The sequence below is a fragment of the Mauremys mutica genome, chromosome 6 (assembly GCF_020497125.1).
Source record: "Mauremys mutica isolate MM-2020 ecotype Southern chromosome 6, ASM2049712v1, whole genome shotgun sequence".
NCBI classification, from domain to species: Eukaryota; Metazoa; Chordata; order Testudines; family Geoemydidae; genus Mauremys; species Mauremys mutica.
In genome coordinates, this window is record NC_059077.1 from 37,072,704 (window position 1) to 37,087,501 (window position 14,798).

Consider the following 14,798-nt stretch of genomic DNA (forward strand, 5'->3'; position numbering starts at 1 on the left):
ATGGCTGTGACTGAGTGGTTGGTGTGAGTAGGATATAAAATGGAACCCACAACCTTGGAAACTGTATCAATTCAGCCATTCAGTCAAGGATCTAGCTGCAATCTTTGCAGCTAAAAACTCATCTTGGAATTACCTGGCATGAATGTGACATGAGAGAACTGAATGTAAAGTCTGCCAAATAACCTATAATGCTGTCAGGAAGGTACCCAGCTATTTGTAAATCTAAGATCCATTTTATATACATATATATATATATATATATATATAACAAGAAGAAACCACCCCATGTCATGTGACTCAGGGCTGCCGGGTGGGGGGGGCAAATGGGGCAATTTGCCCCAGGCCCTGCAGGGGCCCCCACGAGAATATAGTATTCTATAGTATTGCAACTTTTTTTTATGAAAGGGGCCCCCAAAATTGCTTTGCCCCAGGCCCCTCGAATCCTCTGGGCGGCCCTGATGTGACTTAGATAACCACAAACAGCCAATTATAAGTGGCAAATAGTTTGTGAGCAAAGGCTAACATGCTCACAGAAATGATTTGCTGAAGAATTGCAAATAGCAAACTTATAAAAATGAGTTTTGATAAAATTATTCACAAATAGAGAAGGGGCTACATTTGCAGAATGAGTTATTCGCTATGAACTGTTTGCTGAGCTCTCCAAGATTATAACACTCTCCACTATTCCTAAATTCACATAGCAGTAGTAGTAGTAAATAAAAATAGTCTGATTGTGTCCAAAAGCCCAATTAGGGATTGGGTGGGGGCTGTTCAAAGAAGGAAATGAGAAATCGTGTAGGCTATGTAAATGAAAAGGGTTCTCATGTTCAGAGCTGTAAGATGTTGTCCATCCAGCCATCACCTCTCTTAGCCTGACTATTTTCTGAGGTAGGAGAGCTGCTGCTGCCATGCAATATATTCAGAATAATCAATCTCTGTCTGCAATAGTTACATAATGAGTGTTCTAGCTTATGACCCTCAAGTATAAACTGCAATAAAGTAATTTTATGTCATTTAATTTTCCTTCTAATTGTTACAAATACTCTCTGAATTGTTTGTTTGTTTCCACACAGCAGAACAGAATCTCCAAGAGGAGGGGAGGCGGGCTGGCTAGCTTTTTGACACAGACGGGTAAACTCTGCTTTTTCTGAACTGTTCTGCTATTAGCACTAGGTTTTTCATCAGTGCGTTTTGGTTCCCCAACAATGGGACAATGTATGACTTGGATCTTATTATTAACTTGTCTCATAAAGTGCCATGTAAAATTAATAAGCAGAGTGAGCGAGAGAGAGTGCATTCAAGTCTTGGGAGAATTAAGAGCATCAGAGAGAGCATGAACTCAGATATGCGAGATGGGGAGTTAACTGCATACAGGGATTTTCATAATAATGATAATGGATTGCTTAAACGCCATGGGGTCAATGGTTCTTATTTTCATCCCATCTACACTGTAACAACTTCCATGATGGCTGGTCTGGTTATAAAACTGTACTCCCCCAACACATTTAAAAAATGGCTTGAACATGCAGTATTGATGGGAGCATGTTCCCAACACAAATGCTATCACCATATTCCCAAACCTTCTGAAGCCCAAGGTTAAGGTACGATTTGGATCATGGTTAAAATGCAGTTCAGTTGCATTTACTCAGCAAAACTGAATTGCCCTTTAATTACATTGGGGCACTACAAAGTTGCAACTGGGTCTCACAAGGTAGTTGTTGAGATCATCATGCATTTGGAATTTCCTCCTGAGTTTTTCAGCAATTTGTTGTGCAGCTCTTCTTCCAGCTAAGGAGTGACACGGCAGCCTCTTTTGAAACTGAAGTCAATTAAGTTCCAAGACTTAGTGGCAGGAACTGCTCAATTAGCAAGTAGCAATCAGCTGTTTCTTCCAGAAATGTAGCCTCCACAGCACAGGTGCTGGAACTACAGGTGAACATAAGAACATAAGAATGGCCATACCGGGTCAGACCAAAGGTCCATCTAGCTCAGTATCTGTCTACCGACAGTGGCCAATGCCAGGTGCCCCTGAGGGAGTGAACCTAACAGACAATGAACAAGTGATCTCTCTCCTGCCATCCATCTCCATCCTCTGACAAACAGAGGCTAGGGAAACCATTCTTACCCATCCTAGCTAATAGCCATTTATGGACTTAGCCACCATGAATTTATCCAGTCCCCTTTTAAACATTGTTATAGTCCTAGCCTTCACAACCTCCTCAGGTAAGGAGTTCCACAAGTTGACTGTGCGCTGCGTGAAGAAGAACTTCCTTTTATTTGTTTTAAACCTGCTGCCTATTAATTTCATTTGGTGACCCCTAGTTCTTGTATTATGGGAATAAGTAAATAACTTTTTCTTATCCACTTTCTCAACATCACTCATGATTTTATATACCTCTATCATATCCCCCCTTAGTCTTCTCTTTTCCAAGCTGAAGAGTCCTAGCCTCTTTAATCTTTCCTCGTATGGGACCCTCTCTAAACCCCACTGCTGCACCCCCTGGTTTGCAGTGGTTTCTATCATATTCAGGGTTTACAGTTTGGTTCAATAGTTGTCAAATTGTTCCAGCACCCCTTCTCCGCAGAAATGGCTCTCATTTCCAGGCCCAAGGAATGAGAGCTGCAGCTAATGCTAAGCATTCTTGGAAAGGTATGTAAGTGCACTGCTTCAGATTTAAAATGTAGAAACATTCTGGTTTACATCTTGGGTAGGTGCCTATATATTCCCCACTGGAGTGGCTAGGAAGTCTACAATATATACAAAGAGTGACTTCCAGCTAATATAAACTCGGCACAGTACCCAAGACTTTGCCAGGGTGAATCTCCCCCTTTAGCTCAGGCTCACCTGGCAGAGTTGTTGGTTGTTAACCATGGGGAACTTGTTTCCATTGTATGCTGTAGAAACATGCAGGATGTACACATTGCAAATCTAGCCAGAGGTCAGGAACGCTGCTGGCTAGGTATGCATTAGTGTCTGGCTATCCCCTGAGATGCACAATTTGATCCCCATGTTCACAGGCATCCCAAAAACTCGATGATACTGGTGTGCAAATGAAACGTGTACATAAGGGACAGCTCACATAAGTTATCCTCCAGTCTCTTTTTGCTGTTCCCCAAAAGGCCATGGTGCTAAGAACCCATCCATATCAGCTAGAGGCTGGGCTTTTGTAACACCCTACATCTGAACAGCCTAAAACTCTGAGGGAATTTGCCTCTGCAGCCACACTTTTTTGGCTGGCCATTCTTTATAAAAGGCCAAACTGAAAATTCTCAGCTTTCAGAAGAGATCAGGTCCAGATTCAAACTTTGCTGCTTCACTGACGTTGAGGCAGGGTCCTTAGGATAGTGGGAGGTAGAAGACCAGGGATCTGAAATTGGGAATATAAGAGTGTGTTCCAAGGTCCCATGGCAATTTTCACCCAAAGTCTGTTAGTCTCATTGCTGTGCAAACTGGCAGGTACATGAGGATACAAGAAAATGCCACGAAGACACCCTTCCATCATGGTCAAGAACAGAATCAAGTGGAGTAGGTGCCTCTGGGTGTGGGGGACAGAAGTTTGGCAAGAAAAGCACTGTTGGGGAATCTGAAATTTTGGGGACTAGATTAATTAAAACGAAACCCTGTGTTTTTTTTTTTTAAAAGAGTAGAGGCCAGAAATACAAAACATTCTCTACAGATTTGTGACTTTGAGTCTCATGAGGTTTTATGTATTGAATTGCCATCAGAATGTGTCATCTTAGGTTTTGAAATGTCTGTCTTTTCCATGGTGTGTCAGTAAAGAGAATTGTAGGGAGCCGTACACCAGCAGCTCCTGTAGTGAATCCACTGCAAAGCCCCACAGCCTTTCAGGTAGAAATTTTTGGTTTTCCACACACTCATCACATCACAATCACTGAAGTTCTCTTTTTCATACATTTAAAAGGAGCTTTACAGTGAACCATGATTCCAGCCTTTTTGTGCCCCACCTTCTGATCCAAAATTGCAGCTTCAATATTTGTGGATACATGGCCTGATGCTGCAAATCCTTCCTCAGATGAGCAAGTCCTTCTGTGCCCTTTCCTCGCAGGTGATGACTTAGCCACTGTGATCTCATGTTTCTGTCACTTCCGGGTTAGAATACTGCAACTCACTCCACCTGGGCATGAGTACAGTGGCACATGGGAGAGGCAGCTAATGCTATATGCAGCAGCCTAGGGCATGGCTTGAGCAACATGGACTGATGTCAACATATTTCACCAGCACTCCCAGAAATTCCACTGGCTCCTCATTCACTCCTGGACTGAATTCTTGATTCTAATACAAAAAGGCACTTAAAGGGTTAGGACCTAGCTACCTCAGAGTCTGCCTCATCATCAGCCACAGCCCACTGAGACAGCTGTGCCTGATGGAGATAACACATCTGGAAAGGGCCAGGACAAAGCAGCACAGGGACAAAGTGACCTCAGTTACAGGCTCAGATTATGGAACTTCCACCATAGTTGATCAGCCACAGTCCAAATCTCACAATATTCAAACTGAAGTGCACACCGACCTGCCAAATAACCGCACCCACTGCCACAGTGATCTTCCTCCAGGAAGAGCTAACAAACTGAAGCCAGGGGGTGACAAAGAGAAAAACATGTGGTCTACTTGCCGAAGTAAGAGTTTCCAGGACTGGGCCCATAAACTTTTGGGGCAGATTTTCTGTCCTGGGTCCCGTCCCTTTATCTGAGTGGCATACAGTACCAGGGTCTGGCCACAGCTGCCAATATGAGAATTTGTCTGCTAAAGGGACTTCTCCAATGGCATAAAGCCACCAGAGCCCACTCCTAGGCCAACTGCCCCCACAAAAGCAGTGCTAGGGTGCATGGGAGGGGTGCTTTGTACTGCCAATCCGTGGATGATGTATATTCTCCTATGGACTATAGCCAGCCCATAGGCTGCTGTAACTCATGTCAAGATTGGAGCAGTTTGATGCTTAATTGGCTACATGTAGAACCACCCCACCATCCAGTTCTGAGCAGATTTCTGTGTAGGAGAGCCCCTCTATGTTTCGTTTTATTGATGTACTTAACTTCTGTTATTCCAGTTACTCTTACCAAAATATATATTTATCACCACAATTTGTGTTCCACTTAACACATGGTACACACATAAAATACCCTCTACTGCTACTGCTGACTGAAGTGTGCAGTTTAGGCGGGACTAACAGAAAGCACACGGTCTGCCCGTCTCATTTTCAGGCTTTCTTCCATTATTGTACTCCCTTCAGCCTCTTGTGAGCAAAGGGGTATCATTCTGTCTATTTAGAGTCCTCCTTCAACTCGCTTCTTCCAAAAAACCTACCACTTTTAACTGACCTAAGTAAGAAATGCTGCCATTTACCTATTATAAATAATAATGTTACAAAACCAGCCTTGCACTGATATAAGGCAGAATCTTCCTCTGATTTTTTTTTTGTATAATTTTTGTCTGTTTGTTGGTTTAGATTATAAACTCCTTGTGGCAGGGAGAATGTCAAAACATTGCTTGTATACCAGATGCCAGGTAACACTTTTTTCTGCTGGACGCTGCTGGATGTTTTTCGTTGATCTGCCTTGCAAAATTCCATTCAGATGCTCACCTTGAGCAAGAAATACTTTTTGACAGATGAGCAAAAGGTCGTTAGTTTCTTCGTTCCCATCACCATCACAGGAAAGGTGGGTGTGAAGTAGCTTGCATGCTAGTAGATGTTTGTGAAACACTTGGAAGGCTGCAGTAACACTATAATGAAAGCTGGGTATGCAACCATCTAAAAGTTTCAGCCATTTCAAAGGCAGTGACTTGAATACCTTTGTGCTGGATTTGAATTAGGGTCTGAGGATATATGCACATGTCAGCTATTCTCCCTCTACCAAGGGAGACCAGCCAGCAAACTAAATTTGGAAGATTCACTGTAATTGTATAGAACACAGTTTAGTTATACCAGCTGTAGACTAGGGCCTGCAAGAACAGACAGTCCAAATGCAACAACTGGAGTCACTGGAGATAAATATGCATTTTTGGTTTTTTTTTTAAAAGCCAGCAGTGTGTATTATTCATAGTTTGTCATTTGCAGTGGAGGAAACAGGATGCCCTCTGACACCTCTGAAGAAGTTCATGATTTATTGGAAGCATCGAAAGAAATATAAAGCCAAATAGTAATATAGTCCCCCAGGAAAGGCTTGCTTAAGTCTTTTACATAGTATTAGAGCCACTGTAAATAGTTGGACTCAGATAAAAATCCTGGCAAACATTCAACACGGAATGCTTGAGAGATGAATTTATTCATTCTTTCATGTCAGGAGAGTTCAGTTTTGTCCAGCCTCTAAGTACAAACCCCCCCACAATGTTTATTTAAAATAACTCAAGCTCACATAAGACCACGATACAGAGGTGAGACTGCCTCTGAAGCCTCATTTTGCTGCATGGATTTCAGGGCAATGAATGCTGTTAGATATTCTGTGGGCTACAATCACTTGTGACTGGTCTTTGTGCTCATTGTCCTCCACTACAGAAGAGATGTGGACAAATTGGAAAGAGTCCAGCAGAGGGCAACGAAAATGATCAGGGGCTGGGGCACATGACTTACGAGGAGAGGCTGAGGGAACTGGGCTTGTTTAGTCTGCAGAAGAGAAGAGTGAGAGGGGATTTGATAGCAGCCTTCAACTACCTGAAGGGGGGTTCCAAAGAGGATGGAGCTCGGCTGTTCTCAGTGGTGGCAGATGACAGAACAAGGAGCAACGGTCTCAAGTTGCAGTGGGGGAGATCTAGGTTGGATATTAGGAAACACTATTTAATTGGGAGGGTGGTGAAGCACTGGAATGGGTTTCCTAGGGAGGTATGGAATCTCCATCCTTAGAGGTTTTCAAGGCCTGGCTTGACAAAGCCCTGGTTGGGATGATTTAGTTGGGGTTGGTCCTGCTTTTAGCAGGGAGTTGCACTAGGTGACCTCCTGAGGTCTCTTCCAACCCTAATCTTCTATGATTCTACGATTTATCATTTAGCTTCAATACCCAGTGTCAATAGAATCATCTGTGATCAAGTGGATGAATGGAACTAAATGTTTGTGTGGTAGGGTATAAACCTCACACTGGGCAACAAGCTGCTCTAGGCTCAGTCAGCCCTGTCCTGTCCTGCCACACATGCACAGCCTGGAGAAGGCGATAAAAGGGAAGTAGAACAGTGAAGAGGACAGACCTTCAACCCACAGCTCCAGAGGTAAGAAAGGATCTTTCTCAACAACAGCTGCCTGAAGATCCCTCCCTGGTGGCAGGGAGGATGTGATTCTGATACACCCTGAGAGGGAGGCTTCCACCCAAAAACTAATTCAGTTGGTTAGTGTTAATTCCCCTGTTTTTGTTTGTGATCTACCCCATAAGGGAAGAAACTTGGAAGTCACCTGGCTGGATGCCAATTCACAGGAAGAGGCAGGTCACCACAGAGGAAGAGCACCTGGCAGCTGCACCCCCTAGCAGACACACAACTGCCATGCCAAGCCCAGCCCAGAGGCGTAAGTGGTGAGCTGACCCCTTCACACTTTGATATAATACCAAGTAATTCCTGAATATATGCAGTCGCCATTGTGGGTGTTTTGTTAGTAACCCCAATGTCAGATTTAGACTCATATGGCTAATCACATACAGACCTGAAATGCTCATCAGTGCAACCTTCCCAGGCTGCAATTAATGAGCAGCCATTGAAAGATTCTTGTTTTAATGAATGACACCCTTACATCCATTCTTGCCCATACTTGTTCTTACACAACCAGGCATTTATACTCATACATTTATTCCTGACGTTGCGCTGCAGGTGAGCTAGCTTGTTTTATAGTCAGCACTTGTATGTCATTGCAGGATGGATGGAAGCAAAAAACGTTGAAGCTGAAGACCAAACAAAGTGAAGAGATTTGCTTGTCATAGAGTCCCACCACAAGATAGAGCCTGTCACTAATGTATATGTTTGGCGGACACAGTCACTTACATGAGGCTGGAGGGTTGGTTTATGGTTGTTCTTTGTCAGTTATCCAAGGATCATCTTCATGTTTGGTCTTTTAGCCAATGTGTTTCACTAAATCATCACAAAGTGACTCTGCCAAGGAAATAATCAGCAGTACATGAACTAAGGCAGCCGTCCAAACTTCACGCAGATTTAGCAGGGGAAGTTGGTGAGCTACCAGTATGAATATTAGTTAGTTTAATGATTCATGTGTTGTCAAAGTTCACATTGCAAATCACATGGAAATATCACTGTAAGCAATATTTTAAGACAAGGGAACAAGAACCACATGTTAGTGTTACCCAGCCCAATGCAGTTTAAAAAGGCTGTGTTAAACAGAGCTGTGTAAAACTCAGCCATTATCATTTGAAGTGGAGCACAGTCCCACTGTAGTTCACATGCAGGCAGACTTTTAGAAGTGCTCACTTATTTTGTGTGCTGGGAGGGGATCAGTTGGGCCATTAATGATATTGGAACTTAAAATCATATAATTTGTATCACTTTCTAGCTTTCTTTGTCTACGTCTGTTCTGACATGATTTTTGTGGCCAATCTCAAGAACCACTGGAGATAGAGATTTATGCTATATGCCATTTGAACACAAGGGGTCCAAGTTCTGAGGTGGCACATGGCACTGAATTCATGCTCTAATGGTTTGGAAGGCAGAGAACATTGAAATCACTGGCCATTTAGAGAGTTCAAACTCCGCTTGGAAACAGTGCTCAAAGCTTAGAGCAGACACAGCTGAAGAGTCACAAATGCCTATTGAGCTTTCCCTAATCATGCTGGAGGCAAAAACATCTGTTTTTCAGGATCTGTACAGCTGACTGATCCATACATTTGATGGAACAGTTCCCTTTCTTCTGTGGCCATTTAAATCCCTGAGACCCTTCACACATACCTGCACTACTGGACTTCCTTCTCCTGAGACTATACCATAATGGCTTGGCTGATTTCTTCTAGTCTCATTTTCACTGGTGATTTTTGAAATACATATGTCTACCCTGAGAGGACTGAGATGACATTCATCTGCATTCCTTTGCACATTGCATTTAGACTATATCTTTCATGATGCATATAAATGTATATTCCCCATTATGATATCTGATTAGTCAAGATATCTTCATTATGTACTGGTGTCAGCTAGGCAAGTCTTTATCTTCATGCTAAATGAATTATTGTTCCTCAATAACCTACAGCTTCCTTTTTCTTGACCACCTGGTTTTTCTACAGATGATTTGAAAGAGTAAGAAATTTCTGTGCAGTTGCACACAAATTCCACTCATCCTAGGCTCTCAGAGTGCTATCTGCCATATCTGTACATTTTCTTTCCTTGTATGTATACTGTAGATTTCTGGAACAGACGTGCACTAGGCGTGCTCTGTGTACTATGTAACTAGATACATAGATGGAATGTAAAACCGGCATCAAAGCACTCCCTGATCTCATCAGAATAAACATTTACAGCTTTTCTGACCTTTTCATGTGGATCATGTCTAGCCCTTCATCAGGTTCAGTATGATTTAAAATGTAGAGCAACACTCCCTTTAGGCTGTTACATTAAAGTCCAGATGAGAGCAAATGTTCAAGCTCAATCTGAAATTTTCCACCAATTTCCAAATTCATAACCTGCAGGCAATCACAAGGAGGCTGGCTGCACATTCCTATTCACTGATCCCGAACAGGGACTCTTTGTACGGCATGGCAGGAAGATGATGTAATATTTTCCCTTGCTGCATTTGAACTAAAGATTATTTACTAACATAGCAAATGTCTAGAGAACATGTATTTGGTTCATTTTTGTTTTTTGTCTTCAGTTTGCAGGCTATTTTCTTATTTGCACTACTAACATGTTGGCAGCAACTAGGATAAAAAAATTCTATTGCCTAGACTTTATACTTGATGTACAACATCAGAAGTTCTGCTGCTGCTTTAGTCTTCACTTTAGGGCCAAAGATTCAGATTATGTTCTGAACATGATGATGTGAACTGAATCTCTCAATTGGTTTGATACAAACAGAACGTTTGGAAACCTGCTCTGCTTTTGGTTGCAGAGGTAGAACTTTCTGCACAATTTAAAACGTGTATGATTGGAGGTACATGCAAGTGCAAGCATGGGGAAGTGGGACTATAAGGAGCTGACTGGGCCACTTTTCCCCCCTCCTGATTCTAGGCTGTCCTAGGGGCTGGTGAGGCCTCCAGAACAGTTTAAGTAGACAGGGCAGCCCGAGTTAGGGCAGCCCATCCTTTGCTACCCAGAATCTTCACCGTGCTACATACCATGGCCCCAGCCCAGCATGTCTTTCCTGCCCCCCACATGCCAATACACCATACATAACTAGTTGGAAATCCATTCCCAGAGAGTAGTTATCAGTGATTCACAGTCAAGCTGGAAAGGCATAACGAGTGGGGTCCTACAAGGATCAGTTCTGGTTCTGTTCAATATCTTCATCAATGATTTAGCTAATAGCATAGAAAGTACAGTTATAAAGTTTGCAGATGATGCCAAGATGGCAGAGGTTGCAAGTGCTTTGGCAGATAGGATTAAAATTCAAAATGATCTGGACAAACTGGAGAAATGGTCTGAAGTAAATAGGATGAAATTCAATAAGGACAAATGCAAAGTGTTCCTTCCTAAGTTGAGTAATCAGTTGCACGCATACAAAACGGGAAATGACGGCCTAGGAAGGAGTACTGAGGAAAGGGATCTGGGGCTCATAGTGGACCACAAGTTAAATATGAGTCAACAGTGTAATGCTGTTGCAAAAAAAAAAGCAAACATCATGCTAGGATGTATTAGCAGGAGTGTTGTAAGCAAGACACAAGAAGTAATTCTTCTGCTCTACTCCACTCTGATTAGGCCTCAAATAGAGTCTTGTGTCCAGTTCTGAGTGCCACATTTCAGGAAAGACATGGACAAATTGGAGAAAGTCCAGAGAAGAGCCACCAAAATGATTAAAGGTCTAGAACAGTGGTTTTCAACCAGGGGTCTGGGGCCACTGTGGGGGGCTGTGAGCAGGTTTCAGGGGGGCTGCCTAGCAGGGCCAGCATTAGACTTGCTAAGGCCCAGGGCAGAAAGCCAAAGCCCCACTGCATTGAGCTGAAGCCCAGGGCTCCAAGCCCTGACACCCAGGGCTGAAGCCAAAGTCTGAGCAACTTAGCTTTGTGAGGCCCCTGTGGCATGAGGCACCAGGTAATTTCCCTGCTTGCTACCCCTTGAGGCTGGCCCTCGCTTTTATATGCAGAAAAACAGTTGTTGTGGCACAGATGGGCTGTGGAGTTTTTATAGCATGTTTGGGGGATGGGTTCAGAAAGAAAAAGGTTGAGAACCCCTGATCTGGAAAACATGACCTTTGAGGGAAGATTGAAAAAAAATAGGTTTTTTTATTGTGGAGAAGAGAAGATTAGTGGGGACATATGTTTTCAAGTACATAAAAGGTTCTTACAAGGAGAAGGGAAAAAATGTTCTCTTTAATCTCTGAGGATAGGACAAGAAGCAATGGGCTTAAATTGCAACAAGGGCAGTTTAGTTGGATGTTAGGAAAAACTTCCTAACTGTTAGAGAAGTCAAGCACTGGAATAAATTGTCTAGAGGGTTGTGGAATCTCTGTCATTGGAGATTTTTAAGAGCAGGTTAGACAAATATCTGTCAAGGATGGTCTAGATAATACTTAGTCCTGCCATGAGTGCAGGGAACTGGACTGGAAGACGGCTCAAGGTCCCTTCCAGTCCTACAATTCTATGAAGCGTCCTGCTGATGGCTACCTTGTCAGCTTTACGCTAGCTTTATGGGGCAATTCTCTCCTGGCCTGCTAAGGGGCTTTTCTGGTCTCTTTATGCTTCTGCAACAGCATACAGGGCTGAGCTGGGGGAAAGAATCTCTCCCCTTAGATCCAGTCATTTCATAAGTGTTTTCTGAGAAGTGCTGGATCTGTCATTGCCTAGTGATGGAATTTCTTGAGTTCACAATAAAATTATATGGCCTTGACAGCTATAATGCATCTTCACTAGCAAATAGCCAGCCTCAAACCTATCTCTAGCTTCTTTATTTTTTGGCTGAATCTGTGAACCAGTTAATTTTAAGCCTTAAAAGATTTGCTGTAGTCCTTAGCTCACGTCCAAGCATGAGGAGTGCTGGGGTACATCTTGTACTTGTGTTCACTGCTGGCATGTAGCACTTTTTTACCATCTATTATAACACTGTTTTCTTGGGTTTTTTTTTACTAATCACATTTTTAATAGTCACTTTAGAAACTTGTATACAGCTGAGCATCAGCCTCCAAAAGAGGAAAAATTAGGATGCTCAAAAGTGGCAGGACAAGAAATGCAGAAAGAAGATGCACTTGGGTTCTTAAAACAGCCATGTTACTTAGCTATATAAGAACATAAGCACATAAGAACAGCCATACTGGGTCAGACCAAAGGCCCATCTAGCCCAGTATCCTGTCTTCCGACTGTTGGATGACACAACCCAGATGGATGACACAACTCAAAACTCTGGCCCTGAACAGTCCCAAACTTAGTGGGGTTTGAAATCTGGATGTGGATTTTGCAACATGGAGCCTCCTCTGATTTCACTGGACCAACACCCCATTCAGTTTCCCGACAACCGCACTGACTCACTGCATTGACAGCTCACATTTCCTGCATTGCAGTTCTTGCAATGCCTGTGCTCTTCAAGCTTCCTCATTCTCTTTTTCTGTCTCTTCCCTCAAGGTTCTAACTCCCCACCGATCACCTCGAAACAATATAACATTTTTCCTAGCATTGGATGCTGTACTCGTGAGTGCTCATTCTAGGTGACCGTGTATATTAATGGATTTCCCCACTTGTAAGTAGTTAGGAATCTCTAGGTAGAATCTGAATCTGATTCCCAGGCACGTTACCTGAAAGTGTAAAGCTAACTAGCAATTTAGGACTCCTGCTAAAACTGGGTAACTTTTTAAACTTGATCAGTGTCATGTGACAATGAATCACAGAAAGGGTCACTTTCTTCTCATGCTGAATGAGGAACTGTATTTGAATAAGAAAAACAATATTATCCCTAAAGCTATTCCCCTTGCTTTGCTATGCATCTCCTGTCTGGAACCTTTCCTAGCTCCTCTTGATTGTCCGCTCTTCTGTGTAGGGTCTGGGGACTGACACATGGGATAAAGGGAGGACTGGGCTTTCCTACTCCTAGCTGTGTCCACTTTGAGATAATGGGCACGAAGCCTCCTGGTAGAAGGGGAACAGGAAGCCCCAGTACCAAGGGGAAGACAACTACTTGAGCCTGGCATGGTCAAACAGACCACTGGTTGCATTTTGACTTCTTTGGACTCTTGTTTTGTTAATCCCTGGAAGAGGACGACTTCTGTTTAGCTGGAGGAGTGTGTCCTCCTGAATCACCCTGCCAGATATGGTGGATCAATGTGGAGGAAACTGAGGCTTGGCAGCACTGGATGAAAGCCTAGGGAGAACCCTTGTGTTGCAGCACCTTTTTGTGCCTATATCTTTATTAATAACTAAAGCTTGATGCACCAACCCTTATGCAATTCACTTCAGTGGGACGACTTCTGAGAGAGGTTTGTTGGCCCACAGGCTTTTAGTCTGGTCACAGTCTTTGCTTTAGGCTAGAGAAGAAAAAAGGTCATTCCCCACTTTCCCCTTTCCCCACCAGTGATTCCAGTATTGGCAGTCGCTTTGTAAATCTTCCTAGACTGCATCCCCAAGCAGTCACTATGGCCCAATGCTGTGAGGTGCTGAGTGCTGTCAGTTTTAATTGATTTACCTTGAAGGTTCAGGCCTTCAGTAAAGAGTTCATCCCCAGTTCAACTGGAGGTAATTTCCATTTAATCCCATCACTCTTCACCTTCCCTGCCCTTCTCCTCCACCCCCAGTTTGGGCATCATTGTACAACAACCCAGTATCAGGGAAAACAAGCAGCTGCTGAAGAATTCTCAGCCCATTGCCTGGGCTGGGGTGCTGAAGAGCCATGTGTGCTGCACTCTTCCCTTGAGGGCTAAGATCATTACCTCGGTGATGCTCCCAGTCCTAGCTAATTCTTGGAACAAATGACCCAAGGTAGCTAATCTGAACCAAGTCTCCCATTTGACAGCACGTTGCACTAGGTTATTAGGCTGGAGCCTGCTGCTTTACTTTCCAAGTTTTATTAATTTCAGTGTATATTGCTGTCGGCTGTGCTTCTCTATAGCTTGTGTTTTCTCTGCTACAGATGGAAAATAGGCTCATGCAAGGAGCTGTCTTCAAATACAAACCTTCAGGGGCCAGAGCTTGAGAACATTAGTGTATGTTTGTGGTGTGCCACCAAGTGCACACACTAATTTAAGAGCATCTGCATTTCTGTTTACATGAGTTCTATTCAAGGACTTTCATAAGTGATGTGAGACAAAGTAGAGATGGCATAAAACCGTGCTGCTGCTTAAACAGCTCCTCTGTGCTGATATTCCCCTTCTGAGAACAAGAGCATCTAGGCCATCAAATTGCCTTGACGTGCCCTTGCATCCTCATGCTGACGCACAAGACGTTTTCAGTGCCAACAAAGCATGACACACACGCTGAAGTTAGCTCATTCAAATAGCCAAAAAGGCCAAGACGTGGCTGGATTGGATTTCTGCAGCTGAAAGGAGACACAGTTTTTGTATTCGCCATATAGTTTTCTTCCAGTTAACAGAGCTTGCAGTACTTTGTAATAGTCAGTGTAATGTATATAGTGGATATTGTAACTGTTGTTCACTATGTGACAAAGGGATTTCTTTCTTTTATCTCAGTGACAGGATGATGAGCACTCAGGAACAAACATT

General features: G+C 43.2%; 1 long non-coding RNA gene across 2 annotated transcripts; it reads left to right on the forward strand.

The window, feature by feature from the left end:
- Positions 1–7,011: 7,011 nt before the first annotated feature.
- On the forward strand, positions 7,012–8,871 carry LOC123373415. 2 transcript variants are annotated; one of them, XR_006580718.1, is made up of 3 exons: positions 7,012–7,219; positions 7,381–7,518; positions 7,855–8,871. It is a non-coding gene; the product is annotated as an uncharacterized LOC123373415 (long non-coding RNA). The 2 variants fall into 2 exon arrangements; XR_006580719.1 differs by having other exon boundaries at positions 7,381–7,511.
- Positions 8,872–14,798: the final 5,927 nt, after the last annotated feature.